The 14,746-nt window shown below is 42.7% G+C and overlaps 1 protein-coding gene across 6 annotated transcripts in view; it reads left to right on the top strand.

The window, feature by feature from the left end:
• LOC129827548 (histone deacetylase 5-like) overlaps positions 1-14,746 on the top strand; it is a 107,434-nt gene that overhangs the window by 44,956 nt on the left and 47,732 nt on the right. The gene's annotated exons all lie outside the window — the stretch shown is intronic.

Here is a 14,746-nt window from a genome sequence, read left to right as displayed (position 1 = left end):
TCCGGATAACAAAGTGTTATGCTTGGGGCAAAATCCAATACAACACATTACTGAGTACCACTCACCATATTTCCAAGCATAGTAGTGGCTGCATCATGTTATGGGTATGCTTGTAATCGTTAAGGGCTGGGGAGTTTTTCAGGATAAAAAAGGAATGGAGCTAAGCACAAGCAGAATCAGAGGGAAACCTGATTGTTTGCTTTCCACCAGACACTGGGAGATGAATTCACCTTTCAGCAGGACAATAACCTGAAACAAGGACTAATCTAAACTGGTGTTGCTTACCAAGAAGACGGTGAGTGGCCAGGTTACAGTTTTGACTTATCTGCTTGAAAATCTATGGCAAGACTTGAAATGGTTGTCTAGCAATGATCAACAACTAATTTGACAGAGCTTGAAGAATTTAGAAAATAATAGTAATGGACAGACTTACCCAGAAAGACTCGTAGCTGTAATCACTGCTAAAGGGGATTCTAACATGTATTGACTCAGTGTGAATAGTTATTTAAATTTGCAAACATTTCTGAAAACACGTTTTCACTTAGTCGTTATGGGATATTGTGTAATTGTGTATTGATATTGTGTAATTCAGGCTGTAACACAACAAAATGTGGAATATGTCAAGGGTAGAGGTCGACCGATTAATCGGCATGGCTGATTTAAGGCTGATTTTCAAGTTTTCATAGCAATCGGTAATTGTTATTTTTGGAAGCTGATTATATTGCAGTCCACGAGGAGACTGCGTGGCAGGCTGACCACCTGTTACGTGAGTGCAGGCAGCAAGGAGCCATGGTAAGTTGCTAGCTAGCATTAAATTTATCTTATAAAAAATCTTCACAATCACTAGTTAACTACACGTGGTTGACGATATTAGTAGTTTAACTAGCTTGTCGTGCGTTGCATATAATCAATGCGGTGACTGAAATTGTCACTTCTCTTGCGTTCAGTGTAAGCAGAGTCAGGGTATATGCAGCAGTTTGGGTCGCCTGGCTCGTTGCGAACTGTGTGAAGACCATTTCTTCCTAACAGAGACCGTAATTAATTTTCCAGAATTTTACATAATTATGACATAACATTGTGCAATATTTAGACTTAGGGTTGCCACCCGTTTGATAAAATACGTAACAGTTCCGTATTTCACTGAAAGAATAAAAGTTTTGTTTTCGAAATGATAGTTTCGGATTTGACCATATTAATGACCTAAGGCTCATATTTCTGTATGTTTATATTATAATTAAGTCTATGATTTGATAGAGCAGTCTGACTGAGTGGTGTTAGGCAGCAGCAGGCTCGTAAGCATTCATTCAAACCACGCTTTCCTCCGTTTGACTTCAAGCCTATCAACTCCCGAGATTAGGCTGGCAATGCTATAGTGCCTCTGAGAACATACAATAGTCAAAGGTCTATGAAATACAAATGGTATAGAGAGAAATAGTCCTATATATGTTACCTCATATAAATATATTGGAATTCTAATTGATGACGGCCTCTCTTTTAAATTGCATTTTCAACAACTTACAAAAAAATTGAAGCTGAAATTGGGATTTTATTTTAGGAATAAGGCCTGTTTTTTCTTTTGAAGCCAGAAGGAGGCTAGTATCAGCTACATTTATACCTTTACTAGACTATGGGGATATTTTATATATGAATGCTTCCGCTCAGTGTTTGAGATCAATTGACACTCTCTTTACCATGGAGCATTGATATTTATTTTAAACTGCAAAACCCTTACGCACCACTGCACTTTGTATACCAGGGTTGGCTGGCCTTCTCTAGTCACTCGTAGGCCCAGTCACTGGTATACTTTTATTTACAAAGCCATTTTGGGTTTACTACCTTTTTATTTGTGCATTTTTATTGTTCAGAAATGTGGTGGGTACTCTCTTTGTTCGCTGGACTTTATCCTGCTAACTGTTCCAAATGTCCGAACTGAATTTGGTAAAAGGGCTTTTATGTACTCTGCGCCATAGTCTTGGAACACCTTACAAAATAATTTTAAACTAGAAGAACTTGTCCCGATTTGGTGTTTTTAAATCACTGATGAAGGATTTTGAGGCTGATTCCCTGACCTTTCAATGTTTTTAATTTGCTGTTTTTTATTTTGTTATACGCTTGTAAATTCAATGGTTTTTACTAGATTACTTGTAGTTTTTCATGTTGTCTGTCTGTAATTTTTGTAATGACTTGGTGCTGCCTATCTTGGCCAGGACGCTCTTGAAAAAGAGATTTTAAATCTCAATGAGCCCTTCCTGGTTAAATAAATACAAATAAAACAACCTAAAACTTCTTACCTGGGGATATTGAAGACTCATGTTAAAAGGAATCACCAGCTTTCATATGTTCTCATGTTCTGAGCAAGGAACTTTTTTTACATGACACATATTGCACTTTTACTTAATTCTCCAACTGTTTTTGCATTATTTAAACCAAATTGAACACGTTTCATTATTTATTTGAGGCCTAATTGATTTTATTGATGTATTAAGTTAAAATAAGTGTTAATTTAGTATTGTTGTAATTGTCATTATTACAACAACAAAAAATCGGGCGATTTTTAATCGGTAGCGGGTTTTTTTTTGTGGGTCCTCCAGTAATCGGTATCGGCGTTGAAAAATCATAATCGGTCGACCTCTATCGTGAGTATAACCAATCAACCTAGCGTTACTGGTGCATACTTGGGGACTGACGAACTCCAAGCGCCTATTCCACATACTAGCTAGGTTCCTTCGGCAGGGCATGCAAACCATAGATCTTTGGCTGTGGATGCATGTTCTAGCCGTATATAGGACACGTGATCCTTTGAACGTGTTGGGGGTGATGAAACAATGGAGCGGCATTCAATGAAGGGAAGAGAAGTGGGCGGCGGGTGTTTTGTACTTGGCGCTTGGCAAAAGTGGGCATGATCTGTTGACAATTGTAATTCAAACCCAACCTTCATTTACTCGTTGTGACGCACTCAGGTTTCAAACAAGACTGATTTTATGACCAAGTTAACCTATTTACACTTTGTAGTCAATTTTGACACTGGAATAAATGTTTCTGACTTTTCAAAGGGATTAGTTGATTTTTAGGGGCAGTCCCTCTTTAATGTGTTTTCCACATATACAGATCTAGCTAGATCAAAGCCTGTACTCTGCAAGGGAACGCCATATTCCCTTTGTAGCTGCCTCTGCAACATCCGCATCCAAGACGAAGATAGCAGGGATGAGCTGGAAGCTACAGAGCGAGCAGCAATCAAAAATTTGGAAAAACCCCAAATAGAAGCGTGCGCTTTTAAAAGCGCGCTGTGCTACCCCTTCTCAGTGCATTATTAATCCAGGGTTATTTATAACCGACATTTTTCGCAGGCAGACTTTGTTCTGTCACTGCTTGTGTCTAATCTCTGCTGGGAGCGAGAGAGAAAATGAAGAGGGAGAGATGAGGGTCGGGGTGCTCTGAAAATGGAGAAGGAAAGGGTTGCAGGTGTAGGGAGAGTGCCATTGGCTCTAGCTATAGATAGATAGAAGCCCAGAAGCAAATGTAGGCTATACAATGGTGCAGCCATTTTGATGGATGACAGGGAAAACAAAGGGGTTCCTCTGAAGGAAAATATACAGTATCAATTGAAAATGTACGTACTTATTGCATGACAAGCCACAACTTGAAACTAATTGAAGCCTTTTATAAGAAGACCAAAAGACACTTTTTACTTACTGACATATTAATTGGGGCTCCTGAGTGGCGCAGTGGTCTAAGCCACTACAGACCCTGGTTCCAGATTGTATCACAATCTGCTGTGATTGGGAGTCCCATAGGGCGGTGCACAATTGGCACAGCGTTGGTAGGGTTTGGCCGGGGTAGGTCATCATTGTAAATAAGAATTTGTTCTTAACTGACTTGCCTAGTTAAATAAAATTGCCAATGTCAAACACAGCAGGGGTTCCCACTAGATCCCCCTGGAGTCTAAAATGCTGGTGCATCCGCTTAGCAGCAGCGTGCTCGTCTATTGGCTGAATTTAATGGCTTGCAAAATTCATGATGGCAACAAAATGATCTCATTGATACTTTGGTTGTTGATTGGATGTATCAAAGAAGTCTGACAAACTGAACAGGGGACACGGGGGCACCCTGGATGTCAAACTCATTTCACCCTTATTGTTCTCCTGCTATGCTCTCCTCTCCTCCATCCTTGTCTGGCTAGGGCCTAATTAATGTGATCATTTGATAAGGAAGAAAGATTTCCTCTGGCCCTCTCTCCAGAAGACTCACATCCTCCACGTTATTGGAGGAAAAATGGGCAGAGGAGGCACAATCCATGCCTTTGTGTGACAGCGTCTCGTATAACTAACGGCTTTGAAGAGAGGGAGTGGCTGGCATAATTAGGCGACACAAAGCTCGCAGTGGAGTGTGTAAGCCATAATACTCCCTTGGGAGATGGATCTTTGTCTTAATTGGGAAAACTTTGGTTGTCGTACATAAAGGCTGTGGCAAACCAGCACAGCCATCTACTGGTCTTCCTCTCCTCAATGATGGCACACAAAATAAAGCATTTAAATATACATTTTTATTCAGTCAATTGCACTGCACTGTAAGGCCTCTCATCAGTCGTAAGAGTGTTGAGCATAGTTTCAATATCAGGCCTACTCGTGTTGCCTGTTGGCAAAAGCAGGGACACTGAGTGAATACAGTATGTTTTGATTTTTATCACAGACTAGATACAGGACTTTAGCCAAGTTAAAACATTGAACTAGCCCTAAATCCTGCGTACTCTTTCTCCATCTCCCTCTAACGTGTGTGTATATAATATACCCTTTATGCAAACAGCCATCATCACGGGGGGAGAGGCAGGGGGAGTGCTATTTTTAGACTCTCTTTTCCAGGTGGTTACTGTAATCTATGGAGTGAAATATAATCGGAGTAAATTTGAGTGCTGTTACCTGGCCCTCCCCCAGGTTATCTACCCTTTCATTGATTAGGCCTAGTTGGCTTCCTTGCCCAGAAATGTCCCTCCCACCTCTTCCTCTGTTTCTGCTTTGAAACCCCACACAAGTGTTATGCAATACCTTAGTTTATTTTTAACGAGGAAGTCCCCCCCCCCTTGCCTCTATTTTCATCTTGTCAGGTTGCTAACACTAATGTTTTTTTGTTGTTGTATACTTTAAATTCAGGGGTATCTGTTTCTCCAAGTGCATCCTCCTTGCCTTCTTTAATTATTGTTTAAGGACTCTGTTGGGGTTCGTTTCCTTGTTCCTTGTCAATCATTGTCTCATTGGTGAAATTAGCATTATGACTATCTTTAATTAAACCATTCAAAAACCTTTATTAATGCAATTGCAGACAGAAGTTGACAACAGGAACATAACGCATGTTTCCGAGTAAGTTCTGCATCAAAGAAAAGGTCCCATTTTATTAAACCCAACGTCCAGCCCTTGTGTTGTCAATGCCTACATCATTATCTTTTACTCATGAGACCAAAACCATGCCTACTCACCACTAAAACTCTTGTTTTATATAGCTATCTAAAAGCTTAGCAGTAAATGTCCAAGTTGATTTATAGTGGAATGTCTAACTAATCTCTTATCTCTTACACTCCCCTGCAGAGTTCTGTCTTCACAGTCACACATTTCTCAGAGGGGTCTCTTTATAAGAGTCAAAGAGACCAGAAAACAACTGTGGAACAATGCTAAACCTCTATAATGAATATATACTGTTAATCTGTAGTCTAGGACCCTATAAATGTCAGGAGGGCAGGGTCTTATAACCCCTCCCATTCTACTAATACAACATAAGCATAATCAATTATTATAATACATCAAACATTTGGTACAGCCTCTATCATGACCCCCTAGGTGAACCCCCTTCAACTCGTGTGGCAAAGAATAGAGCTTAGTTACAACAAACTTAGAAATTACAATACGTCTCTGGTTAGATCATAGAATTTTTAGAGGAATTGTGATAAAAAAAAAAAAAAATAGATTACGGTGAGCACAAGCGTAACTTAAACAATTCCTGGTGGATACTGTTGCAGGATAGGGGGTGTTGCAGGAAGGCCAGTAGTTGTTTTTGTCATAATATTTATAAATGGATTGCTTAATCACAGACCATGTCCTTAAAGTGTGTGTGTGTGTGCATTTTCATTGGTGATGTCTGCAGACAGTCAAATTGCATCCATTTCAGTGTGTCTCGTCACTGTGGTTTAATTGGATATGGCCACAAATATAGTTCTTAGGGACCTGGAAATACATTTGGCATTGTCTCCATGTCACTCAGCCTCTCAGCCACCTCCTGGCTGGCCCAAGTCCTCACTAATCACAGGGCCACCAACAGCTTCACCCAGATGACTGGGCTGTTCCTCCTCTCCTCTGCCCTAGCCTCCTCCCTCCCACCCTCTCTTTTCCTGTCAACACAAAAACAGTGCCAAGGATTTTACAAGCAACTTTTTGCCTCATTTAAAGAGGCCATATTATTTTTATTTTTTCTCTGGCTGTTCAAACTGTGTGACATTTAACGTCCCATTTCTGACTAAAAATAGTCTGTTGGTTCCTGTTATCTTTCACTTCCCTTCACTTTTGTCTGGTTTGTTTCTTTTGAAGTAGACTTCTGAACCAAAGTTGAGCCCAGAAGTTTAGCAACCGTCTGTCTAGGACAAGGTGGTGGAGTTCTTGGGTGAGAAATTAACGCCTCAAGCATGTTATCACCTCGATAATCAATTGGGCTAGGAAGAAATGTATTATTCATCTATAATTAACCATGTAGCGCCTCATAGAAAGTGTTGCTGTATTTTTCTTGCTGCAGAGTTAAAGCCACACCTGTTTGGCACATAGCTGATTTGCTATGGGACTGATGGTAGTTCCTTCCACCTCCGATGCAACTCCCCTGTGAGTTCTCCTGGCGGCTGTTCCCTGGTTTGATAATTTGGGCCGATCATCAAAAGTATCATTCCTCAGAATCCCTCTGCTCACTGTCTCGAAACAGAGTGGAGGAGGCAACACCAAACTCTTCCTTTGAATGCACAATTCACAGCCAGACAGTGTTATTAAATATTTTGTGTGTCTACAAATTCATTGAGGATTTTAACACTGCAAAGGAGCCCAATACCTCTGGTTGTTGTCAGTGGCACAATCATGTCACACCAATGTTGGTGTGATTTTACATTTTTTAATTTCACCTTTATTTAACCAGGTAGGCTAGTTGAGAACAAGTTCTCATTTGCAACTGCGACCTGGCCAAGATAAAGCAAAGCAATTCGACACATACAACAGAGTTACACATGGAATAAACAAAACATACAGTCAATAATACAGTAGAAAAACAGAAAACAAAAAGTCTATTTACAGTGAGTGCAAATGAGGTAAGTTTAGGGAGTTAAGGCAATAAATAGGCCATGGTGGTGAAGTAATTACAATATAGCAATTAAACACTGGAATGGTAGATGTGCAAGTAGAGATACTGGGGTGCAAAGGAGCAAGATAAATAAATACAGTTTGGGGATGAGGTAGATAGCCCATCTGTAAACAACCCATCTATGTGCAGTGAGCTGCTCTGACAGCTGATGCTTAAAGTTAGTGAGGAGGATATGAGTCTCCAGCTTCAGTGATTTTTGCAGTTTGTTCCAGCCATTGGCAGCAGAGAATTGGAAGGAAAGGCGACCAAAAGAGGAATTGGCTTTGGGGGTGACCAGTGAGATATACCTGCTGGAGCGCATGCTACGAGTGGGTGCTGCTATGGTGACCAGTGAGCTGAGATAAGGCGGGGCTTTACCTAGCATAGACTTGTAGATAACCTACAGGCAGTGGGTTTGGCGACGAGTATGAAGCAAGGGCCAACCAACGAGAGCGTTGATTGATTGAGCACCATTGATGGCTTTTACAAGTCATTATTGACATACAGATTTCAGATTTGTAAGTAGTTTTTTGAACGGAAGGCCTCGTGACTATTTGTAATACCTGGTACATCGCAATAGGCACGCTCCCTTTGGCTCATTCATTCAATGCCTTCTCCCCCATATTCTCTTTGACTGAGGTGTTTTGGGTGATCTATGTTAAGCTCATTTGGTTGGCTGGCACCCAACATCCAAAGTCTTCCTGGCGACTTAAGAAAGGGACGAAATGATGTCAAATGGCCGACACAATTGTCTGGAAGGTTAAATTTAGAAGCCGACTGATAAAGGATAGTAATCTTATTTGGAGTAAGCCGAAAGCTTCCGCCAGACCTCCAACAGAGCTATTGGATCATTACCCTGTTGGTTAACTCTGCACGCTCCAATCAGCAAGCTCTAAGGTGAAAATCCTTCCTAATGCTGTGACATACAATGTGAATGTACACTGAGTATACCAAATATTAAGTTGCAAGTATGCTATTCTCTGGTCTACCTCGGAGGCCTAATCCCCCAACCCCTAAGCCTCTATGTGGCCTTAAATACTAGAGGCAAGCTGCTATTGTGATTTACAACTGTTATTCCACTTTACCGTTATCGATATCCATTTTATTTCCCCTGCATTACCATTTTTACAATCTTTATGGGTAGTTGCTGACTTAGGACTGAATTGCTTGCAGAACCAAAAAAAACACAGATTTAAGTATTTGTTTTCGCACCCGAAATCATTCGTTTATGCATTTTGACAAAGGCCTCCCTCTGAAGCACAGTTATACCTACTCATTTATCATCCAGCCTGGCATAGCTACCCTACTCAGCAATCACCTGGGGGAGAGCAAGAGGAAAGGAGGTGGTGATGGAGAGGAAAAAAGGGAGACGAGGTGGAATGAAGGACAATGGGGAAGGTTCAGTTCCGGGGCAGGCTTACTTACATTGATACAGAAAAATTGGCTGAAATGTAGCAGAGTTTCAAAGCATGCTGTTGCAGCTGCCCTTGGCAAAGACCAAAAAACACGGTCACCTGAGATGATGTAGTAAACAGATTCGCCCTAGTGATATGGGGGGGGGGAGGGGGTAGTAGTGTTAGTTACATATCGCAATATTATTTTTGGACAATATATTATATCAATATTTCTACCTGTGCCAAAATGCAGGTATTTATTTATCCTATAGCTTGTTTTCCATCTTAAATAGTGATCTAACATGTTTTCAGCACTGACTGATCAAAATTAGTTTACTCATGCTCTCTGCTATCTGCAGCAGTTGTAAGGGTGGGCTGCACCAACATGGATTAACTCTTAAACTGGCTTAAATCAAGGTTTATCATTTAATCTTGTAAAGTTTTTCAACCTAGTTTTAAATTAATCATAGTTACATTTAATCCTTCTAAACTAAGTTTAATTTGGACTTTAAAACAAGATCAAATTTAATGTTGCTCCATTGTTTTAAAATAAATGTTAAACTTAGTTTAAGGAGTTAAAAAAAGTTCAATCAAAACTACCACAGGAGAAGGTTAAGTTAATCAAATGTCAGTGTATGTGCTTTATTTTCAGTGTGATACATTTTATATCATGTTTGTATAACTTAACTAGCTGGCTCACTCTTTGACTGTGGCAGGTAGTCTAGCTGTTATGAGCATTGGGCCAGTATCCCGAGTCGACTAGATGAAAAATCTGTCTGTGCACATGAGCAAGGCACTTAAAACACATGCAGTCGCTCTGGATAAGAACGTCACCTAAATGACTAAAGTGTCAAATGGAAATGTTAAAAATGTATTTAATCATTAGCCTGAAGTGAAAACTCACTTTGCTTGCTAGCTAACAAACTAGCAATGACCAGTGCTGGTTTGTTTTTGTAGAAATAGAATTTGAACATATTGCTATGGTAAATCCATTGACACGTGTCACTGGTCATAGAGTACGTTCATAAATTCACTCAGGCTATCTGGTATCTTTTTTTGGTATTTTATTAGGATCCTTATTAGCTGTTGCAAAAGCAGCAGCTACTCTTCCTGTGGTCCACACAAAACATGAAACATAATACAGAATGACATAATGCAGAACATCATTAGACAAGAACAGCTCAAGGACAGAACAACATACATTATTTTAAAAAGGCACACGTAGCCTACATATCAATGCATACACACAAACTATCTAGGTCAGATATGGGTGAGGTGTTCTGCCGGGAGGTGTTGCTTTCTGTTTTTTGAAACTAGGTTTGCTGTTTATTTGAGCAATATGAGATGGAAGTTCCATGCAATGTAAGGGCTCTATATAATACTGTATGTTTTCTTGAATTTGTTCTGGATTTGGGGACTATGAAAAGATGTCTGGTGGGATAAGTCTGTGTGTGTGTCAGAGCTTTGTAAGTTGACTATGCAAACAATTTGGGATTTTCAACACATTAATGTTTCTTATAAAAATAAGTTATGCGGTCAGTCTCAACTCTTAGCCAAGAGAGACTGACATGCATAGTATTTTTATCAGCCCTCTGATTACAATTAAGAGCAAAAATGTGGGCCAGCTGCAGCTTAACTAGATCTTTCCTTGCAGCACTGGACCACACGACTGGACAATAATTAAGATTAGGCAAAACTAGAACCTGAGAACTTGCTTTTTGGAGTGTGGTGTCAAAAAAGCAGAGCATCTCTTTTATTACAGCTAGACCTCTCCCCATCTTTGCAACCATTGAATTTATATGTTTTGACCATGACAGTTTACAATCTAAGGTAACACAAAGTAATTTAGCCTCTTCAACTTGTTCAACAGCCACACCATTCATTACCAGATTCAGCTGAGGTCTAGCACTTAAGGAATGATTTGTACCAAATACACTGCTCAAAAAAATAAAGGGAACACTTAAACAACACAATGTAACTCCAAGTCAATCACACTTCTGTGAAATCAAACTGTCCACTTAGGAAGCAACACTGATTGACAATAAATTTCACATGCTGTTGTGCAAATGGAATAGACAAAAGGTGGAAATTATAGGCAATTAGCAAGACACCCCCAAAAAAGGAGTGATTCTGCAGGTGGTGACCACAGACCACTTCTCAGTTCCTATGCTTCCTGGCTGATGTTTTGGTCACTTTTGAATGCTGGCGGTGCTCTCACTCTAGTGGTAGCATGAGACGGAGTCTACAACCCACACAAGTGGCTCAGGTAGTGCAGTTCATCCAGGATGGCACATTAATGCGAGCTGTGGCAAGAAGGTTTGCTGTGTCTGTCAGCGTAGTGTCCAGAGCATGGAGGCGCTACCAGGAGACAGCCCAGTACATCAGGAGACGAGGAGGAGGCCGTAGGAGGGCAACAACCCAGCAGCAGGACCGCTACCTCCGCCTTTGTGCAAGGAGGTGCACTGCCAGAGCCCTGCAAAATGACGTCCAGCAGGCCACAAATGTGCATGTGTCAGCATATGGTCTCACAAGGGGTCTGAGGATCTCATCTCGGTACCTAATGGCAGTCAGGCTACCTCTGGCGAGCACATGGAGGGCTGTGCGGCCCCACAAAGAAATGTCACCCCACACCGTGACTGACCCATCGCCAAACCGGTCATGCTGGAGGATGTTGCAGGCAGCAGAACGTTCTCCACGGCGTCTCCAGACTCTGTCACGTCTGTCACATGTGCTCATGTGCTCAGTGTGAACCTGCTTTCATCTGTGAAGGTCACAGGGCGCCAGTGGCGAATTTGCCAATCTTGGTGTTCTCTGGCAAATGCCAAACGTCCTGCACGGTGTTGGGCTGTAAGCACAACCCCCACCCGTGGACGTCGGGCCCTCATACCACCCTCATGGAGTCTGTTTCTGACCGTTTGAGCAGACACATGCACATTTGTGGCCTGCTGGAGGTCATTTTGCAGGGCTCTGGCAGTGCACCTCCTTGCACAAAGGCGGAGGTAGCGGTCCTGCTGCTGGGTTGTTGCCCTCCTACGGCCTCCTCCACGTCTCCTGATGTACTGGGCTGTCTCCTGGTAGCGCCTCCATGCTCTGGACACTACGCTGGCAGACACAGCAAACCTTTTTGCCACAGCTCGCATTGATGTGCCATCCTGGATGAACTGCACTACCTGAGCCACTTGTGTGGGTTGTAGACTCCGTCTCATGCTACCACTAGAGTGAGAGCACCGCCAGCATTCAAAAGTGACAAAAACATCAGCCAGGAAGCATAGGAACTGAGAAGTGGTTTGTGGTCACCACCTGCAGAATCACTCCTTTTTTGGGGGTGTCTTGCTAATTGCCTATAATTTCCACCTGTAGTCTATTCCATTTGCACAACAGCATGTGAAATTTATTGTCAATCAGTGTTGCTTCCTAAGTGGACAGTTTGATTTCACAGAAGTGTGATTGACTTGGAGTTACATTGTGTTGTTTAAGTGTTCCCTTTATTTTTTTGAGCAGTGTATAATCCTCCTAGTTTTAGAGATGTTCAGGACCAGTTTATTACTGGCCACCCATTCCAAAACAGACTGCAACTCAGACTGCAAATGTTTCAGTGACTTCATTAGCTGTGGTTGCTGATGCGTATATGGTTGACTCATCATCAGCATACATGGACACACATGCTTTGTTTAATGCCAGTGGCAGGTCATTGGTAAAAATATTAAAGAGTAGAGAGCTGCCCTGCGGAAGCAGAGCACTTGTCTGAGTGTGCCAGAGCACAGAATAACTGATGAATTTACAGACTCAACACCCGTTGAATATAGCCTGTCTGTAAACGTGGGGGAAAAGCATAATTAAATTGTTGCCAGCAGCACATAGTCACCAACGCTTTAGATAACATGAAAGCAGCCTAACCAGCTCTGCTAGGGCGAGTAAAATGGTCAGAGGTGTTCTCGCATTTGTGTCTGGAAGTAGCTAGCCAACATTAGCCAGTTAGCTTGGGTGCTTGAGTGCCGTTGTGAGGTCAGAACGCTTGGATCAACCCTACTCCTCGGCCAGAGTGTCCAGTGTGCACTCTGGATGCTCCGAGAGTGAAACGCTCTGAATTCATGATTGCCCAGAGTGCATACTCTGGCACTCCAGATTGAATTTATGAACACACCTGTAATTTAGTGATTTACTAATTTAGTCTTTAAAAAATAAATGGTGCAAAACATCTGCTTAATTATAAACCTAGTTACAAACTCTAGATTAGGTCTAATCTAAGATTAAACCATGAGTGAGCATTATGTTTGGAACGTCAAATCGCAATAAAATCACAGTATCATATATATCTATATCGTGAGAATCACAATACATATCGGCACCTAAGTGTTGTGAATGTCCCTGGCAATTCCCAGCCTTATCTGACCCTGGATTACTTTTTAATTTAAAAGAAATATGTTTTATATATATCTTTAACGACATGCAACTTTGAAAAATAACTGGTTTAGTTCTCTGGGTTTAGAGGTCCACTCATAGATGCCGTTGCATTCAGAATCAAACTCACGAAGCAGTGCTTGTGCTTTTCAGCTAGTGCTAGCTGCTCCCTCAGTCTCCCATTTTATTTTTTCCACAGGAGTTAGCCTATCTCTTCTCTCTCATTATCTGGTCACTGAGTGACTTAACCATCTGTGACACGGAATCGGTGCCTTCTCATTAGGTCCTAGCCTGCAGCTGGGATCAAATACTCTACATCCACCAATGCATGGGCGGCAGTCATCCTCTTTACCCTTGACCATTGTTGCAGACTGAGTGCTTTTCTGGCTGCCCACTAATCTCTTCCGTTGTTTTTTTTTTCTGCATTTGTTTGAGATGTTAAACCTTACAGCGTCTTGTCCAACTCAGTTCTGACCCTGCACCAATGTCAAGCCTTGTGGCCATTGAAATTAGGGTTAATGAAAGGTGAAACAAATGGATGGTGGAAACTGTCAGGTGCATTGGAAGCCAACTTTGGGCACACAATAGCCCAATAGCTCCTTCCAATCCCTGATTTCCCTGCCGATTTAAGGGAAGGTCGAAAACCGTAGAGTGGCCCTTGCCAGGTGGCTGTGCTTGGTTGACTGTTTGGCAGCAGCGCTTGCCAGTGGCTTTGCGGCTTTAGGATGCTGTGCGTTGTTGCCAGCTCTGTGCTTATTGTATCAGAGACCAAGCTCCCGGAGTGTCGTAGAGTGTCCTGGCTCTGCCCTCGTCCCGGCCTTGGCTCTGCCCTCGTCCCGGTCTTGGCTCTGCCCTCGTCCCGGTCTTGGCTCTGCCCTCGTCCCGGTCTTGGCTCTGCCCTCGTCCCGGTCTTGGCTCTGCCCTCGTCCCGGTCTTGGCTCTGCCCTCGTCCCGGTCTTGGCTCTGCCCTCGTCCCGGTCTTGGCTCTGCCCTCGTCCCGGTCTTGGCTCTGCCCTCGTCCCGGTCTTGGCTCTGCCCTCGTCCCGGTCTTGGCTCTGCCCTCGTCCCGGTCTTGGCTCTGCCCTCGTCCCGGCCTTGGCTCTGCCCTCGTCCCGGCCTTGGCTCTGCCCTCGTCCCGGTCTTGGCTCTGCCCTCGTCCCGGTCTTGGCTCTGCCCTCGTCCCGGTCTTGGCTCTGCCCTCGTCCCGGTCTTGGCTCTGCCCTCGCCCCGGTCTTGGCTCTGCCCTCGTCCCGGTCTTGGCTCTGCCCTCGTCCCGGCCCTGCCTACTGTGGTCCTCCCAGGTTATGTAATGGTGTGCCCTCTTTTTTTGTATCGATTGTCGCCCTGGCTATTTTTAGCAAGGTCCGCTCCCATCCCTACCGTTCAATGCTGTCTCCTATTGAGCAAAATGCATACACCGACCCATTAGTATAGAGTTACCTAGCGTGATACAGACGGATAGATTCCTTGTAATCCATGGCGATAACATGCGCCATACAAAATGAATAACTAGTAAACCATGATTGATTCATCAGCTGATGACGTGATGACTCTGTGGGTAACACTTTAACAGTCGCATGGAAGCACTC

This window comes from Salvelinus fontinalis, chromosome 2, assembly GCF_029448725.1.
Source record: "Salvelinus fontinalis isolate EN_2023a chromosome 2, ASM2944872v1, whole genome shotgun sequence".
NCBI lineage: Eukaryota > Metazoa > Chordata > Actinopteri > Salmoniformes > Salmonidae > Salvelinus > Salvelinus fontinalis.
Note: the sequence above shows the minus strand (reverse complement) of the source record. Positions and strands in the feature narration are given on the sequence as shown.